A 17,967-nucleotide genomic window follows, 5' to 3' on the forward strand; every position below is an offset into this window, starting at 1 on the left:
GGAAGGCTACTTAGTGGGGAAGCTTAATGTCTTGAGATTTGAAGATAGTTGCTAGTTAGAAGGAGGAAAGTGGATGTGTAGAATAATCTATGAAAAAAAGCAGCATGTTCAAAATTATAAAGATGTGTAAGACAGAATCTGCAGATAGGTAATGTGGCTACAATGCAGGTGGGAATGGGGGACCTGGTAAGAAAAGATGAGGGCATAGAGGCAGATAGATCAGGAGAGTTTAGAGGGCAACGTTAAAAGTCTGAATTTTCACCTGAGAGCTGTGGAGAGCTGATGAAGGCTGTGTAGCAGGAAGAGACAGGGTGAGAGATTTGCGTCCCAGAGAAGCCACCTTGGCATCAGGGTAGAGCCTCTTCTCCAGCTGGACTGTTTTACATGAAATTTGTTACTTGAATGCACGTTCTTGCTTCCATGCTCTTTGTTTTTTATTGTTCTATCTACATTAGTGCTTCTCCCCTTTTCTTCCCATCCTAATCACAGCAGTTTCTCGAAGGTCAGTACAATTCTCACTTCCCCATTCAGCAGACTTCAAGAGATGTTATTGAACACCTGTGACATCAGACATGGTTCCTGCCCTTGTTCAGAATTTCCCAATTATGCCAACTGGAAGTGAATTCACTTTACTTCACACTCCTATAGGAGTTTGTTCATACCATTCATATGACATTTATTTGGAATTCCCTTTGTATCCCTCATGGTTCTGTCAGGAAACAAGCAACGCACTTATATTGGGCAATTTGCAAGGAATTGGGTAAAAGGACTATTTATAAAGATGTGAACAGATGTTGGGATCCGTACTGCTATGTAACAAACTACCCCAAACTTAGTGACATAAAATATGACACCCATGGATCCTATGGGTCAGGAATTAGAGAAGGACACAAAGAGGATGATTCTTTGCTGCTTCATGATATCTGAGGCTTCAGCTGAGAAGCTTTAAAGCTGGGGGTTGAATTGGTGGCTGTGTTTACATTGATTTGAAGGTATCTTCCTCACATGTTTACCACCTGGGCTGGCATTGTGGATGGAACACATATATATGCTCTTTCCATGTGGCTTGGCTGGGCTTCTTCACAGTAAGCTTGCCATGGGATAGTAGGACTTTTTTATATGTTGTCCTGGGGCTCAAAGCAAAAAAGGCACAAGCTGAGCGGTCCTTTTTGAGATAGCCTCAGAAGTCACAGAATACTGGTTTTGCTGTGTTCTATTAGTTTTAAGTAGGTGTCCAAGGCCAGCCCAGTTTCAAGCAAAAATGTTCCAGACTTCATTGAACAATAGGAATAATGTCAAAGGATTTGCACACATGTCTTAAACTACCACAGCAGGGTTTATAGAAGTTAACAAGGGGATAGTGCAGTGTTCCTAGGTCTAGCCACAGCAGTAGCTGAATTCCTATTTCCGAAGAAGCAAAGGAGGGGAACATTTCCCAGAATTGAGACCTATAGGGGAGAACCGCATAATGGTACCATGACCTTCAGTAGTGAGATGTAGCTAAATGAGAGCAAGAAGGAAGAAGGATGCAGGAAAGAAACACCTGACCCCATGTTCTTCATGCCCTCTGGTGCCTCTCCATGGGCCAAACCCAACTGGCAGCTTGGGGTTCATTCCATACAGATCAACCTCCTCAGGCTAAGAGCTGGGTTAGAGTATTAGAACGTGGATCTGGAGGGACAAACGGAGATGTCCCTTTTATTACAGTTACTTGGTTAGTCCCCACTTCTAAACAAGTACCTCTGTCGTTCTTTATCCATTTGACATGCACAGATAAGGTATGTTTTATGCATTAGGAGCTTAGTACTTGTTTGTTGAATGAATGATTAATAATTCATTCTACAAATGAATGAATACACAGCGAATATCATTTTTATATCAGGTTCCCCCTTTTAAATTCCATGTGGGTTTAGAGATGATACTAATTACTTACCTACTGGATAGTCAGTGTCATATTATGTTTATCATATACATTTTTTAAAGCCTAAAGCATAGAATTTACAATAACTTTTATCAACAGTGATTAAAGTGGAAGCAGTCATGAACACAGATTTATTCATAATAAATAATGGGACCATGTTTCTAACCTATAATGTGAGCCAAGAGGTTAAGAGAACTTTGGGGCAGCGTAATTGTATTGGTCATAGTGACCCAAGGTATTATTGCCATTCCTAGGAAATGCCTTTGGAATTTCTCCTCTTTATTTCAGTTGTCTAATAGAGAAGGGCATCAGAAAGTTAAGGGAGGAAAGAAGTCTACTATATAAAATCTGCATTAGACTCTTAAGAAAACCAAGATATATTGGGGATTGGGAGGCAGTGTAGGTAAAAACGTGTCATTATGGTAAATGGAGGTTAATGTCTCCTGATACTGTATTTCTATCAAGATGGCTTACACACTGTTAATGAAGAAACCAGTGCAAGGGGGGAAGATGAGTGACTTGTTTTCAGGCACATACCAGCTGAAGCAAAATGAAAGGCTTAAAACATTTTTTAATCCTCCCTACTTATTTATGTTGCATTATGGATCAAATAAAATGATACCTATAAAAACTGTATGGTACAGCAGAAAAGTTCTTATTTCAAAATATTCAGGGAAGTATTGGGGTGAAATCATAGCTACTCTATCCAAGGCAATATTCTGAAGGTAGTAACCAAAATTGTTAGAAAGCATCTACTAAGTACTTGACTCTGAGTAGTTCTCCACTCCCCCAACTGTTTTTAATTGAACAATACAGATAATTGTCTCCTTCTGACCCCCAAGAAATTTTGGCTATGATTAAATAGCCCAAGTAAGCGCCAGACCAAGGACCGAGATCCAGAACTGTAAGTTTCATTCTATGGCCTTTGCCATAATCATGCCACCTCCCAATTCATGATTAGGTGGTATGTTTAAAATATGAAAGAAAGCATGATTTAGTGTGTCACTGTAAGGAGGTGATAATTATATTTAGAATACACTCAAGGCACAAATGATGTGCATAAAAGGTTTGGGTCTCAGTTTTTAAAACCATGGCTTCATGGGTTTCCTGAAAGGGCATACAGTGGTGCATTTATTGTAAAGAGAAATCTTAAATTATTTAAAGTAGATCAATATGAATTCAGCATCTTGATTAGCAGCAGTATTGAAATTTCTCAAATTCTAGTTTTATAATATTCCAACACCTAATTATGGGTAAAAATGAGTTCCTGGGTGACTGATCAAAGAGTAATTTTTATTTGGCCCCTACTTGAATTTGAATGTCAACAAAGGATGCAGAAATACTTTTAGTTGGCAGAATATAGTAGTTTCTTAAATCTTTTTCTCCCTTGCATATCATGACTTAAATATTACATATCATGTCCTTGCACCACAATGTACATTAAATTTAATGGCACAAAACTCTAATGATTCAATATGTTGCATTCAGATTCAGTAGTGATAATGTATATTTTTATTTCCATATGCCACCATGAAACAAAAACACTTCACAAAAATAAACCAGAGGTGGCTTATGTATTTTAACAATATTTATGCTCTTGCTGCCTTAATCAATGCATTGTGTTTCCAAAATTGAATTGAGGACAATTACTGTCAATTTAAAAAAGAACTTCCTTAAGTCAGGATATGTTATGGTATAGGTGGAAATTACATACTATTGATTTCACATACAGAAAGAATAGTTATATTGTGTCGATTCTTACTATGATGTTGCTTCATCTGAAAGAAATGGCTATGTATAGATTTAACTCCTTTTAGTAAATGGTTTCCTAAACTTTCATGTTATATTTTAAATTAAACCTATCCAAATTGAACAGACTCATATTAGAGCATATCTTTTTTTTCCTGAATCCTCATTTGCCATCCTTTATATTACAAGTGTTGCTTTCGTCAATGAGACACCATTCTCCTAGACTTAGTGTAGTAATTTTAAGCTAATTTCTTTCATTGATCCCCATTCTCTCTCTCTTTTTTAAATTGAAGTATAGTCAGTTTACAATGTTATGTCAGTTTCTGGTGTACAGCATAATAGTTCAGTCATACATATACATACATATGTTCATTTTCATACTCTTTCTCATTATGGGTTACTATAAGATATTGAATATAGTTCCCTATGCTATACAGTATAAACTTGTTGTTTATCTATTTTGTATATAGTAGTTAGTATCTGCAAATCTCGAACTCCCAATTTATCCCTTCCCACCCCCTTCCCCACCCCCCAGTAACCATAAATTTGTTTTCTATGTCTGTGAGACTGTTTCTGTTTTGTAAATAAGTTCACATTTCTTTTTTTTTTAGATTCCACATAAAAGTGATATCATATGGTATTTTTCTCTCTCTTTCTGGCTTACTTCACCTAAAATGACAATCTCTAGGTCCATCCATATTGCTGCAAAAGGCATTATTTTATTATTTTTTATGGCCGAGTAGTATTCCATTGTATAAATATACCACAACTTCTTTATCCAGTCATCTGTTAATGAACATTTAGGTTGTTTACATGTCTGACTATTGTAAGTAGTGCTGTTATAAACATTGGGATCCCCATTCTCTTTTTAATTAGCCATCATGCCCTGTCACTTTTCCTTCAAAAAACCTTTCATACGCATATTTCCTCTATTTTTCTATTCTTACTGTCATTGTAATTTATACCCAAATTAACTTGAAGGATTTCCAGAAGAATGAGGGGACCAATCCTGGATGCTATACAACCAAGAATAATGCAGCCACTGGAAACACCATCTGCATTATGATCTTCATTTGTAAACCAAGGAAGCTGAAACTCAGATAAGTTGAGGGTTTTGCCCAAGGTCATAAAGTTAGTAACTGGCAGAGTTTAACTTGGAATCTTGACCCATGCTCATTCAACTCTGCTAACTGCAACCTGCCTCAAGGAGAGGGACATTGTGATGCTTGATATTGTTTTAAGTGTGCTAGTTTTCCCAACACATTATTAAATTCTTAAATTAATTTTGTCTTTAATTTCTTTAAAAATGGTACTTAAATGTTGATGCAGTAAGCATAATTCTCCGTGAGTTAGGGTGTGATACAGAGAACATTAGCAGGAAAATTGAGTACCTTTATCGCCCAGATCATAAAACTTTGATCTCTGGGTGTGGTCATGTGATCTTTAGTAACGAGCTTAGCTTATATTTAATTGATTCAGGAAAGAGGAGTATGTGGGAGGCCACAATGGGGCCTATCAGAACAAATATCAAATGCTGGATTACAGGAGAATCTACAAGATGTTGGGGTCAGAGGAGCTAGAATGGTCCAATGCAGTACTCTTGCTGAGTATTTAAAATAATGCTCTATGAAACTTGTCATCAGCAAAGAAATGCATTGTGGCTCAGAGTCACGCTCTGAACTGAGAGTTACAAGATTGTATTTTAATATATTTATATATTGGTTTTGTTTTGGAGGAACACTGTATATATAGAAAATACTTGTCTAGCCTGTCCAGGAATATTTGAAAATGCACCAAAAAGGGTTAAAATGTTACCTAGGTGGTTTGACACAACCAAGTTATGCTCATTATCCAAAGTTTAGTATCATGTTACAGTACCTGATGTTAGGCTCCTTTGCTCTCTTCTGTACAAGGCAATATAATTATTCTTTTTAGTAATGGCATACTATCTTTTCATTATCAAGAACTCAGTCAAAATCTACTTTGATCATTTTTGTTCAATTAATTCCCTCTTTTGCTTCATTAGCTAATCTTTTTTTTTTTTAAATACACCCTCTACTATGGGGACATTAACAACTTTCTACTTCTGAAATGGACCAAAATTGCCTCAGGTTATTTCTAGCTTAAAAATTTTCAGACTCCATAGCTAGAGCATCACAGGTCATCTAATCAGGCTTACTCATTAAAGAACAGTCAGTCCATAACCCATGAGATTATCTCTTCTTGTGGCTTGTCTAAGGTCAGTGATTTTTTTTCTGGGTTATTACTTCCATGGGTCTCTTTTGTGCTTAAAGATTTTTAATTTGCATAATTTCTTCCAAGAAAATGAGCTCATTATTTTTCAAAAGTTTAATACTATTTCTGTCTTTTGTTCATATTTATAACTTTATATTTGGACTTTACAACTGTAGGGCACATCTTATACTTTACATATATGTCTATTTCTCTTCTGAATAACAGGAAATTCTTCATATTATTCATTCATTTACTCCTTAATTTTTTTGTTCACCAAAATCATTTATTGATCTCAGTGTTAGATTCTGTATTTATTACAGTAAGACAGCTGGTAACAGTATCTGCCGTTAATGAATTTATGATCTAGTAGAAATGATAAACATTGTATAAGTCATATTTTGTATTTGTTGTTTTAATTCCAAATCTGTCATGTATACACTGAAATATTAGACAAGTTATAAGGTCTTACTTGAATAACTTCTTATGTGGTCATTGTAGGCATTAAACAAGAAAATATATACAAATTGCTTGGTATAATAACTCAAAATTCACTGTATGCTATTATATTTTTATTTTATTTTATTACACATGGTAGAATTATAAGTGCTATGACAGACACTGAGAATATGTTCTGAAGATTCAGTTGAATCATGATACCTCCTGAGGGGCTGACATAATTCAAATCTTATTTAATTGAGTAAAATAGGGGGGTAAGTGTTAGTCAAACTTCTACTTTTATGATACACTCCTTTAAGCCTGTCATGTGCTTGGGTAGATGTCTACTGATTATAAACAAGTAAAATAAGGAAAGAGAAAGTGAAAGACTGGGAAGAGGGGAAAAAAGAAGGAAAGTAGGCAAAACTGAAAAATGACATAATGAAGGGCCAAAACTCAATTTGAAAAGGAGTATAGTAGGATGCCAATACTAGGGAGAGAAGAATCATGTTAAAAAATTCACCTGTGCAAATTTTAAAGCTCTTAAAGGCTTTATTCAGTGATTCATAGCATTCATTGATTAGCGTCTATAGCATCCGATCTTGCAGATAGAAAGGAGCTTTGAGGAACTGTGTACTATGAAAAAGACTTTAATACACAGAAGGGAGCAGGAACAAGGGAGATATACTAGGCAAAAAGTAGAATGGTTATGACAAGGTCACTTTCCTTTAGGGGATGGCAGCAGTCTGTCAGTCAGATTACCTCACTAGCACTAATTAGGTGATTACCAATTGACTGGTTTAAGATTCCATTTCTGGGAGAGTTCAAACTGTAATTAAGTCTCCTCTTAGTTTGGTGACATGGGGCTTAGCATAAACAGCTCCGTTTGGAGCCAGTTGTCTTGTTTTTAACAAAAAAAGAGGATAAGAGTGTTACAGATGAAAACAGATTATTATTAACTCATCTCCAATGTATTTGCATAAAGTTAGAAAAGGAGTCTGCATTATTTGGCAAAAAGCTTCGATAGTAATGAGCATTTAGAAATTTTTTTATGATGACAAAATAGCTTCAGTGTCTCTTATTCATAAAACCACATCCATACATATTCATACATCATTTATTTTTAGGGATAGAATCATCATTGGCAGGAGGAAGAAACATATATAAAAACAAAAATTATGATTAATATATGTGACAGTCACTGCCGGTTACCTACCATCTTTTTATTTTAGAACCCATTTTTTTTTTGAGGTATGAGTGACACTATTTTCAGGGTACATTAACCCTTAGACAATCCCATTTCTCCCCTGTGTTCTAAAGGAGGGCAAATGACCTGTTATGACTAATGAGACCTGAGGTGAAGTTCCTAAGAGAGATTTTCCTCCTTAATAAAAAGAGATGGGCATAAAGAATTGCAGGCTTACATATTTATCCTTCTTCCTGCTTTGGATTGCAGTTGTTGGAGGCATTACTATAGTTATCCATGTAATCATAAAAGAAAAGTCAAAAGAATCATAAAGAAGGTAACTCAGTATTTTAAGACCATTGGGCCACTGAATCAATTTTGAAATAACTGCTTACATTTGAAATTAATATTACCCAAGGCAATAAACTCTCATTTTAGGCTACCTTTGGTATTCTGATCTTGCTGATTGAGGAATCCTAATTGAATCATAGTACAAATTAATTAAAAAAAACAAAAAACTTCCCCTTTAAGGTGACTGCAAGAACGCAGAAGAAATATCCAGAATGATGAAGAAATAATATTCCACATTTCCTGTAACACAATCCAATGTCATAAAATATTGAGATATGTTACTTCTCTAATTTATATGTTTACTGACCCTAGAAATTTATTTTGGGGGAATTTTGATCATTAAAAAACCCTGATGTAGCATCTGAACTTTTAGGATCATATCAGCCATCACATTTGAAATTCACCACTGAAATTTCATTTGGAAAATTATTTTTTTCAAGATTGGGTTTATAAAATTACAAAAATTGTACATCTAAAAATACACACACATACACAGGAACACATGCAAACACACATAGCTTAACATTCAGGGTCAGCTAACCACTGTTTGCCTTTGAATATACCAGTAAATGAGTAAGTTACCTAATTTGAAATCTACTACAATTATATGGTACAACAGATACTAATTTGTTTACCTATGTGTAGAAATTTTAAGACCAGTATGTCAGTATGGAAAACAGCTTACTGGAACTTTGTTTGGTATTGCATTGAATCTATAGAAAAAATTGTGGGCAACTAACACTTAAAAAAATGTTAGGTCTTCCAATCCTTGAACACAATATAACTCTTCATTTGTTTAGACCTGTGTTGGTTTCTTTCATTAGTGATGTGTAGTGTTGATCATATAAATCCTGCATCTATTTTGTTAGGTACATATATCTAAGTATTTCATTTTTGGGGTGCTATTATTTTTTATATTTTTAAAGTGGCATTCTTTTCAAAATTTCAAATTCCAAATTTTTATTCTTGGTTATATAGGATATAATTGGCTTGTTTATTGACCTTATACCCTGCAATCTGTAAAATGTAAATTATATAATGTAAACTCATATGTTAATTTGCTCTACTTTTTCTGGCTTTTTAAGAGAGAAGTTTAAGTTATTGATTTAGGACCCGTCTTATTGTCTAATGTAAGTGCTTAATGCTGTAATTTCCTCTCTCTGTACTGCTTTAGCCACATCCCTCAAATTTGGATATGTTGTATTTTAATTTTCATTCATTTCTAAATATTTTAATTTATTTTGACTTCTTCTTTGAACAATGAATTGTTTAGATGTATGTTATTTAATTTCTAAATATTTGGGGGTATTACAGCTGTTATTTCTGGTTTAATTTTATTATAGACTGAGACCATTTTACAGGACTTCTATTCTTTTAAATTTGTTAAGATTTGCATGAGAGCTTATAATATGGTCTATCTTGGAGAATACTACTTTTGCATTTGAAAGAAAGTATATTCTGATTCTGCTGTTGTTGGGTGTAGTGTTCTACAAAGTTGAAGGTTTAGTTGGCTAATAGCCTTGCTCAGAACCTCTGTATCCTTCCTTTCAGTCTGTCCTTTTTTTTCCCCTTCATGTAATTATAAATTCTGTTGTAGGAAGTTTACACATTGAGGATTGTTATTTCTTCTTAGAGAATTGACCCCTTTATCATTCTGTAATGTCCCTATTTAGTCCTGTTAGTATGGCTTATTATAAACTCTACTTTATCTGGCAATAATTTCCTATTTCACTTTTCTTTTGTTCACTATTTGCATGGTATATTTTTTCTCTATCCTTTTATTTTTGACTTATTTTATCTTTAAAGTGAATTTCTTCTAGATAGCATGTAATTGATTCTTGCTCTTGTATTCAGAAATAATCTCTATTTTTAACTAGTCTTTTTTAGACCATTCACTCAAGTGATTATTGATATAAATAAGAGCTACTGTTTTGCTAACTGATTTCTAGTTATTACCTCTGTTCCTTTTTCCTTCCTTTTCTTTGTGGGGGGGTATATTGGTCATTTTATATTATTAATTTCTATCTTGTGTATTATTAATTATAACTTTTAAAATTTTGGTAGTTTTTCCTAAGAATATGTATGTATATTTAACCAGTCTGTCTTGAACAATATTATGTATAGTTTAAGGACCTTATGACACTCTATTTCTATTTCTTTCCTTCATCCTCTGTGCTGTTGTGTTAAGACTATTTTTTCACATGCTAAAAACATGGAGTATATAGGTTTTTACTTTTACTTTAGACAGTTATCTTTTAGCACAATTCACAATAAAATATTTAACATTTTTCTTTATCTTAAAAATTTTCTGTGTTCCTCATTTTTTGGTGTAGATTCAAGATTCAGTCTACATTGTTCCAGTCTGGAAACCTTCCTTTGACAGTTCATGTGGAGTAGCTGGAATAGCAATAAATGTCCTCCTTTTTGGGAGGGGGTAGGGAAGCCTTTATCTCCTTTACCTTTGAAGGAAAATTTCATTGGATATAAAGTTCTAGGTTGGTGTTTCCTTTTCTTTCTCCACTTTAAATATTTCACTCAACTCTTCTTTTTTTTGCATTGTTTCTGCCAAGAAGTTCATTTGTAATTCATATCCTTTTTCCTCCATAGGCAAGATGTTTTTCCTACCACTCCCACTCGGTCTTCTTTTAAGATTCTCTCCTTGTCTTTGTCTTTGATTTTTCTACTCTTTTGCATATGAAGTGCTCATGTGTGGTTTTTGTGTATGTGTGTGGATTGGAGGGGGTGGGTATTTGTTGTTTGGATCTGTGGTTTGGAAAATCCTTACCCGTAATCACTTGATACATTTCTTCTGTTTTCTCTTTCTCCTTCTGGTATTTACAACTATGTTTCACCTTTGAAGTTATCCCACAGTTCTTGAATGTTCTGTCCTGTTTAAATGTTTTTCTCTTTGCATTTCAGTTTGTAAAGTTTCTGTTATGCTAAAAATATATTCCTAATCATCATTAGTGAAGTGGGAATATGTCTGCCTGTTGGATAAAGACTGTGTATGTTAGACATTAGGAAGGGCACTTCAGGTGTTTAGTTTCCTGCTTTTATGAGTCAGAAAGCCTTTTCAATTTTTCTGAAACAATGTCCTTGAAGTTCATGACTGAGAAGATTTTGCAAAGTGAAAATGCTACCTACTAAAACTTACATATTCTAGCTAGAGAGTGCAGTTATTTCGATAATATTTGATGGATTGACACTTCTCATTTGGAAAAGCCATTCTTAGAATGAATGAAAAGTTTTAGAAATCACTGAAATCAAGAGTAAGTCAGGGAGAGTTGATGTTCACCTAATTGTTTTACTTAGTTGACACTATCTTGATGAAGATGGACAGATGTAGCCAAATTTTGTCAGTTTCCATGCCTTTTTTTTTCTTTTTGAGAAGAAATGGGAAGCATCCCACAGTAAAAACTACTGCATTGGAGAAAGGCTCTTCTTGAAGATTTTGTGGCAGAAGAGGTTTCTCCGTTTATAGTTTTGATGACACACTTATCAGATTAATGGCTTATTTTATTTTGTCATTGTTATTATTATTTTGCTGGTTTGGTATTACAGACAACTAAAAATGTTCCTTATTTCTTCGATGTTCTTCATTCTATGTCAGGTATTTACAGACCACCTTTGATGTGTGATGCCAGGTACTGGGATACAAAGATGAAAGCATGAACTCTTTTCTGTCTCAATCTGTTTACAGCATGTAGTTCATAGCTAGAAATTCTTACTCTCCTTCTTTTAGATTCTTATGTTTGTCTATAGTCTGGAACATTTTTTAATGTCCACAGGCATTTGATTTCTGGTGTTAAAATATAGGAGTATAATTTTAATGCCAGACCCAAGAAAGTCTTATATGCTCTTTGTCTTTATTTCTATTTTGAATACCTTCAAGTTGAACACTTAAATAAATATTGACTGCTAAAATCTGAAGATTCTGCTTTGATCTGTATATTTGATTTATTGATTGTTTTTAGTTTGTAGTAATATGTCACTGATTAAATTCACATTGTACAGTTAGGTAGCTACAGTTTTTAGATTAAAAACACATGTGCCTTAAGAAAAAGCATGTTTTTTAGAAGTTTGGGTACTCTGTTTTCTCACGGTTCAATGAAAACCTCAGCCTATTGAATTTCAACTCACACTGCAAGGCGCATCACTTTTGCTAAGCCTTTTTCAGTTTGGCTGTGAGCATCCTATTGCTGTGTGAACCTGAAAGCTCAGCGTTTCTTTTATTTGCTGATTTTATACCTAATGTGTTTCCAGTGCAATAGTAGTGCAGCTGTTATTATGAATTTTATATATGAATTTGTATCTTAAAGTCTTCCAGAAACAGCAGTAACAACAGCAAACTATAGTTTTAGATCCCTAGAGTAAGAAACAAATATGTATTCAGTTCTAGATACATATTTTAATAATGGATATTTTAAATTAATAATAATAGCCTAAATATTTCCTTACATATATCTAAGGATAGCTTCAGAGTGAAAACATGAAAGCATAATCTGCTATAAATGGAGAACTATGATATGTAGGAAACCAGGGCATGGGTTTTCTGTACGTATCTCAAAGAAAGAAAATAAAGATGTGATTTACTATTTAAAAGCTTTTCATTTAAGAATTTTTAAAAAGAGGGTCTTGGGGGGAGGGTATAGCTCAAGTGGTAGAGCGCATGCTTAGCATGCACAGGGTACTGGGTTCAATCCCCAGTACCTCCTCTAAAAAAAAATAAATAAATGAATAAACCTAATTACCTCCCCCTTCCAAAAAAATAAAAAGAGGGTCTTGATCACATTTTTTTTGCTATGCAGATGCAATTGAGTGTTTTTAATTATACTAAAGTTCATTCTACTAAATGTTGCGTATTATGTTGTGGACTGAACTTGACCCAGCTCTCTCTTTGAAGATCCAGTCCTGTTTATTCAATTGAGTTTTGAACATCTCTTCATAAATGATGTTGGGATTGCTCAAGTTCAACATGTCTAATACTGAATCCCTCCACACAGAGTCCTTGCTAAGTGCTTGCTCTTTCTTAATACCCAAAGAATTAGAGCCTGGGATTCATGAAAGACATTACCCTATCCCTGGCTGCTCAAGACAGAAAGCTCTATCTTCTTACATCAGCCACTCAATCAATTAAGTGGATTAAATAATTCTCTGCATCTCACCACTCATCTTTGGTTTAGGCTTTCAACATTTCTCATCTAAATTTCTTAAATAGCCCCAAACTAATTCCTTTGGCTTAAAATAAGTTTCCATACAATCCACTGTCCACATTTCTACCTTGTCTTCAGAATAAAATATAAGCATTTATATATAATATGCCAGACTTTTTATGACATGTCTGCACTCTATGCTTGTTTGTTTTTTATGCAAGGGCTGTACATTTATGAAGCCACTTTTAGTCTAAGCCTCCTGCTCATTCTGCCTCCTTGTTTTTGCCCCTATGACTGTTTTAGCCAGTAATGTTTATCTATCCTTCTACTGACTAACTTTTATAACATCTTTTCTGGGATTCTGTCCCTTATTCCCACCCTGATTTAGATGCCTGTTCCCACCGTGTTGGGCTCCATTCACTTCCGTGTCTGCTTTATTTATCTGCTTTATTTATCTGATCATCAGAAGGACCATGGCTTAAAGGACACCATCCTAGGACACAACTCCTCCTTGAAGAGTCTTCTTAAGTGAACATCTTCACTGACTCTCTCTCCCATTCTCTCTTTGATGTTTTATTTGGTCTTTCTTTGGTTGTTGCTTTGTTTGTATAGTTGGTCACAATTTTAGTAACTAAACCTTTATCATTCCATTCCATCCATAAACTACTTTCGTTCTTTCTCCCAGAGAAGATTCTTACATTGGGTGGAATACTAAACTAAATGATCCCTGAAGTCCCTTTTGACTGAGATTTTGGGATTTTATTATTCTATAGTCTTTTACTTCTTGTCTACAGTATTGTAATGGAAAAAGATGCAGAGTTGTAGCCACGACAAGCTGTACCTCTCTAGCATCTGAACCCTAGTTTTTTGTATGAATTGGCATATTGGTCTTTTCCTTGAGTCCCTAAGCATGCTTTCTTCTGATGATGCTCTAGATTTGCCACCACAATTCCCAGGCTTTCCAGTAACTCTATTCATAACTGCTTAGAAGGTAGTCATGTTTTAGGGATTATCTGTGGTCTTAAAATATTGCTAGTCTCTTCAGGTTTCTGTGAGTTTATGCAAAACAGTGCTTAAAGACATTCTTAACACAGTAATTGAGAAATAGTAAGGTCTCAATAAATGTCACCTCTTTTTTAACATATTAAATAAGACAGTATTCTTGTAAAACTGCAAGCCATGATACTGGAATGACACATCTTTAGAATGGAGTGTGTGTGTGTTTTATGTGTATGTATATATATGTGTGTGTATATATATATATATATTAGACACACAAAGAGAAAAAAGTTGGATAAAAGATAAGTAAGTATTAGAGACCAAGGGATGTGAATGAAGCTGATAAACTGAACTTTGAAGTGTTTGATCTTCAGTGGCCTCAGAACTCTATTGCTTCTAAGGTAAGATTCAAAGGCCTTGAAAGAAAATAAAGAATCTTTTATTTGAATGCCAAACAAATTCTGTTGCCTCTTGAATTATTGAGCCACTGTAAGAATTTGTTTCCTTAGAGAATAAGAATATATTATTTCATAGTTTTTGACCATACAGATAAAAGGCAGTGAATGAGCTCTCTTCTATCAGAATAGAAGTGAAGATGTTCTTTAGTTATAATTTTGATCCCATGAATCGGTGGCAAATGGAATATGTTTGTAAGAAAAATGTCTAATCCTCATGACTTCTAGAGCCTGCCATTAAAGATATTAGGGGCTAGCTTTGTATCTATTATCCTATTACTAACTCCACTTTTTATCAGAAAGGTAGAAGTGTCCTTAATTAAAAGCTCTTGTTTAAACACATAACCAAATTAAAGATAAGCTCATTTAAATTCTTTTTTCTGTTCTGTCTGTTGTCTTCTTTTTATTGCTTTTCCAAGCTTGCCTTAGAAGTCTGAAGGTATAGCCAGTTATTCTCTGACTTCTCAACACTTTATATTATATTCAATTTTGTAACTGATCCATCCCATAGAAACACAGTATGTACTCAGATTTAGATATTATACGAATAGTAATTGTAGATTTCACTTTAACCATAATTTGAATATGCAGCCTCTATAACCAAAGCCTTCCTATATTTTCTAATACTATCTTTCCAATCCTACTTGAGAAAAAAAGCAGTTCCATATAAAAAATAGCAGCAAAATGAAATTGATCTCTAACTATAATTTAGAGCCCCATGAATCTGTGGTAAATGGAGTAGGTTTAGAATGAAAATTTATAATCGTCATGACTTTTAGAGCCTTGCATTAAAAATAATTAGGGGCTTACTTTTGTATCTATTATTTTACTTCCAAATTCTACTTTTTTGAACTACCAGAGCTAGTGACACAGCATCTTAAAATAAAGCTTAAATTTTTACAGTTATTTTTCAGATTGGTTTTCATTTACACTATGAGGAAAAGGAAAATAAATTTCTATCTTTTTCTATCTCTAGGTATTTGTATATATTTGAATGTAAGAATTAAAAGAAAGACATTATTTATGTGTGACTTAAAATAATATTGTTTTGTAATTACTTGTGATAAAATTATTTGTGAAAAAAATTATTAATGTATTAATTCCAGTCCCTGGAACAATTCTGTGAAGAACCTTTTATTTCCTCCTCTAAAGGCAAGAGGACAAAGGCCCCTGGAGATGAACTGATTAACCCAGTGTCACCAAGCCAGCAGAAGTTAGCACATTGTTTTATTAAATTACAAAAATTGAACATAAAAGAACAAAACCCATCAAGGGTACAGATATTGGTAAATTTAAGGTACTTTTTAGGAAATTTTGGGCCAGGGGAAGTGATTAGGCAAAAAAATTGATTTTGAAAATAATTAAAATATGTTCTGAATTATCCTTTGCAAAGTAAAAATGATGAAAATAATTGTTCTAGTTGTGGGAATAAAATATAAAGAGTATTTTCTGCTCATTAAGTATAATTATAAAATTATTCAATAAGAAGTCAAAATGTGCAAAGATGATGGAAACACGGTTATTGATGGAGAGGACATTATTTCAGTACTAAGTGATTTTCTTCTCAGTCCTTGCCACTGTTTTAGTGTTGATTGAAACATAACTGACAGAGAGAGTGCAGGAGGAGAATTTTATGCTCACCACCTGCCCTAGAGAGCTCAAAGAATTAGGGTGGTTGCAGCAAATTCTAATGGCATGGCGGGGAACCACCATAGAATTTTTTTTTTTTTTTTTTTTTTTTTGCAATACCTGAGGTATTTAGAGAGAGAACAAAGCAACATCCAACTCTCCGCCTCTTTTTTGTCTTGTGACAAATTTCTTCTCGATGCAGAGCTCATCTTGATCATAAGGTAGAAATAAGAATGGACATTGCAGGCAAAGTAAGGGAAATAGTTAGATATTAGGGAGTGATCCTAGACCTATCTTTGGAGAGCATTTGGTTCCTCACGTTTCACTACTAAGTAAGGCAAGAAAAGCTCCTGTAGCTTGTCACTCACAATAGAAACCATTATGCTTTAGCCAAAGATTGTGGTTGGGAATAAAGTAATATGCTTTGTGAGGCTAAGTTGTTAAGTGTTAGTGAGATTTTAACTAAGGGGTTTTAGAAAAACAATCTTATAAGAGTGGATTCTTATCTGGTTATGTGGGAGATTGTAATCTGACTGGAAATTAAAGTCAGAAGTTAGTTCTTGTATTTGAGCAACTAATGTGACTGAAAAATTCTTTATAATGAAAGACCTCACACTGTAAATTTATGATTCACTGTAAACCTCAAACAGATACCTAAAATCTATCTACACAGTATCTAAGCATGTTGTAATACAACTTGTGAAAAAGAATGACAAAGAGAAAAACAAATCTTAAAAACAGCCAAAAGTGATCAATTACCTTTAATAAATGTAATATACCACGTTGATAGAAGAGGGGGAAAAAAACCATATGACCGTCTGAATAGATACAGAAACATGATTTGATAAATTCAAAAAAAAAAACTAGATAAAAGTCAAAATTGAAAGAAACTTCCTCAATTTGATAAGGTAATTATGCAAAAAACGATAGCAAAAATGAAATTGAAAGACAAAACGTTGAAAGCTTTCCCTTTCAGGCATTTGTGAATGGGAATTCTGATACATGTACTTAAGGAGAGAAAGAAATGAACTCAGAAGGAAGGACTGAGATGCAAGAAAGTGAGACGAATGAAGCAACTGGTAAACCTCTAAGTAAATATAGATTATCCTGACTAATTAGGCCTAAGATATCAAATAAGGTAGAAGAAGCAGAAGGGTTGATTTGACTGGCATGATGACTAGAAAACAAAACTAGATAAATACTATTCAAAGGGATACACTAATAAAAAAAGATAAAATTATAAGAATAGAAATATGTAATGCAAGCAAATAATAACTACAATAGATAAAACTGTAATACTTCCAGACAAATTATGCTTAAGGCCAAAATCATTATTAAGCATAGGTACTACATGGTAAAAGGTATAACTAAGCAGGAATACAAAATTATAATTAGTCTTAATTGTCTGGTCTTAAAAGACACAGCAAAATATTGAGAGAATTATATGAAGAAACTGATAAAAGGAACATCATAGTGGCAGAGTTTAACCATCTCTCCATAATTGATAGATTAGGCAGATAAATGTAAGGTTTTGCTCCCAGTAAAAATTATGTACATTTTTTCCTTAATCTCCCATAAATTACGAAGCACTGACCACACATTAGGCCATAAACTCTCAGAAAATTTCATATCGTTTCCGCCATAGAGAACACATCTGATTAAAAGGATTATATTATAATAACAAAATAAAAATCTGTACCTTTGGTGGGGGAGAAAGAACCCAACTTCTAAGCCATTCATATATCAAAGCATATTTCATAATTGTCATTAGGAAATATTTACAGCCAGAGAATAACACAAAGGCTATATGTCCAGATTTATGGGATGTTGTATTCAGAAGGAAATTTATATGCT

The sequence above is a fragment of the Camelus dromedarius genome, chromosome 15 (genome assembly GCF_036321535.1).
Source record: "Camelus dromedarius isolate mCamDro1 chromosome 15, mCamDro1.pat, whole genome shotgun sequence".
NCBI lineage: Eukaryota > Metazoa > Chordata > Mammalia > Artiodactyla > Camelidae > Camelus > Camelus dromedarius.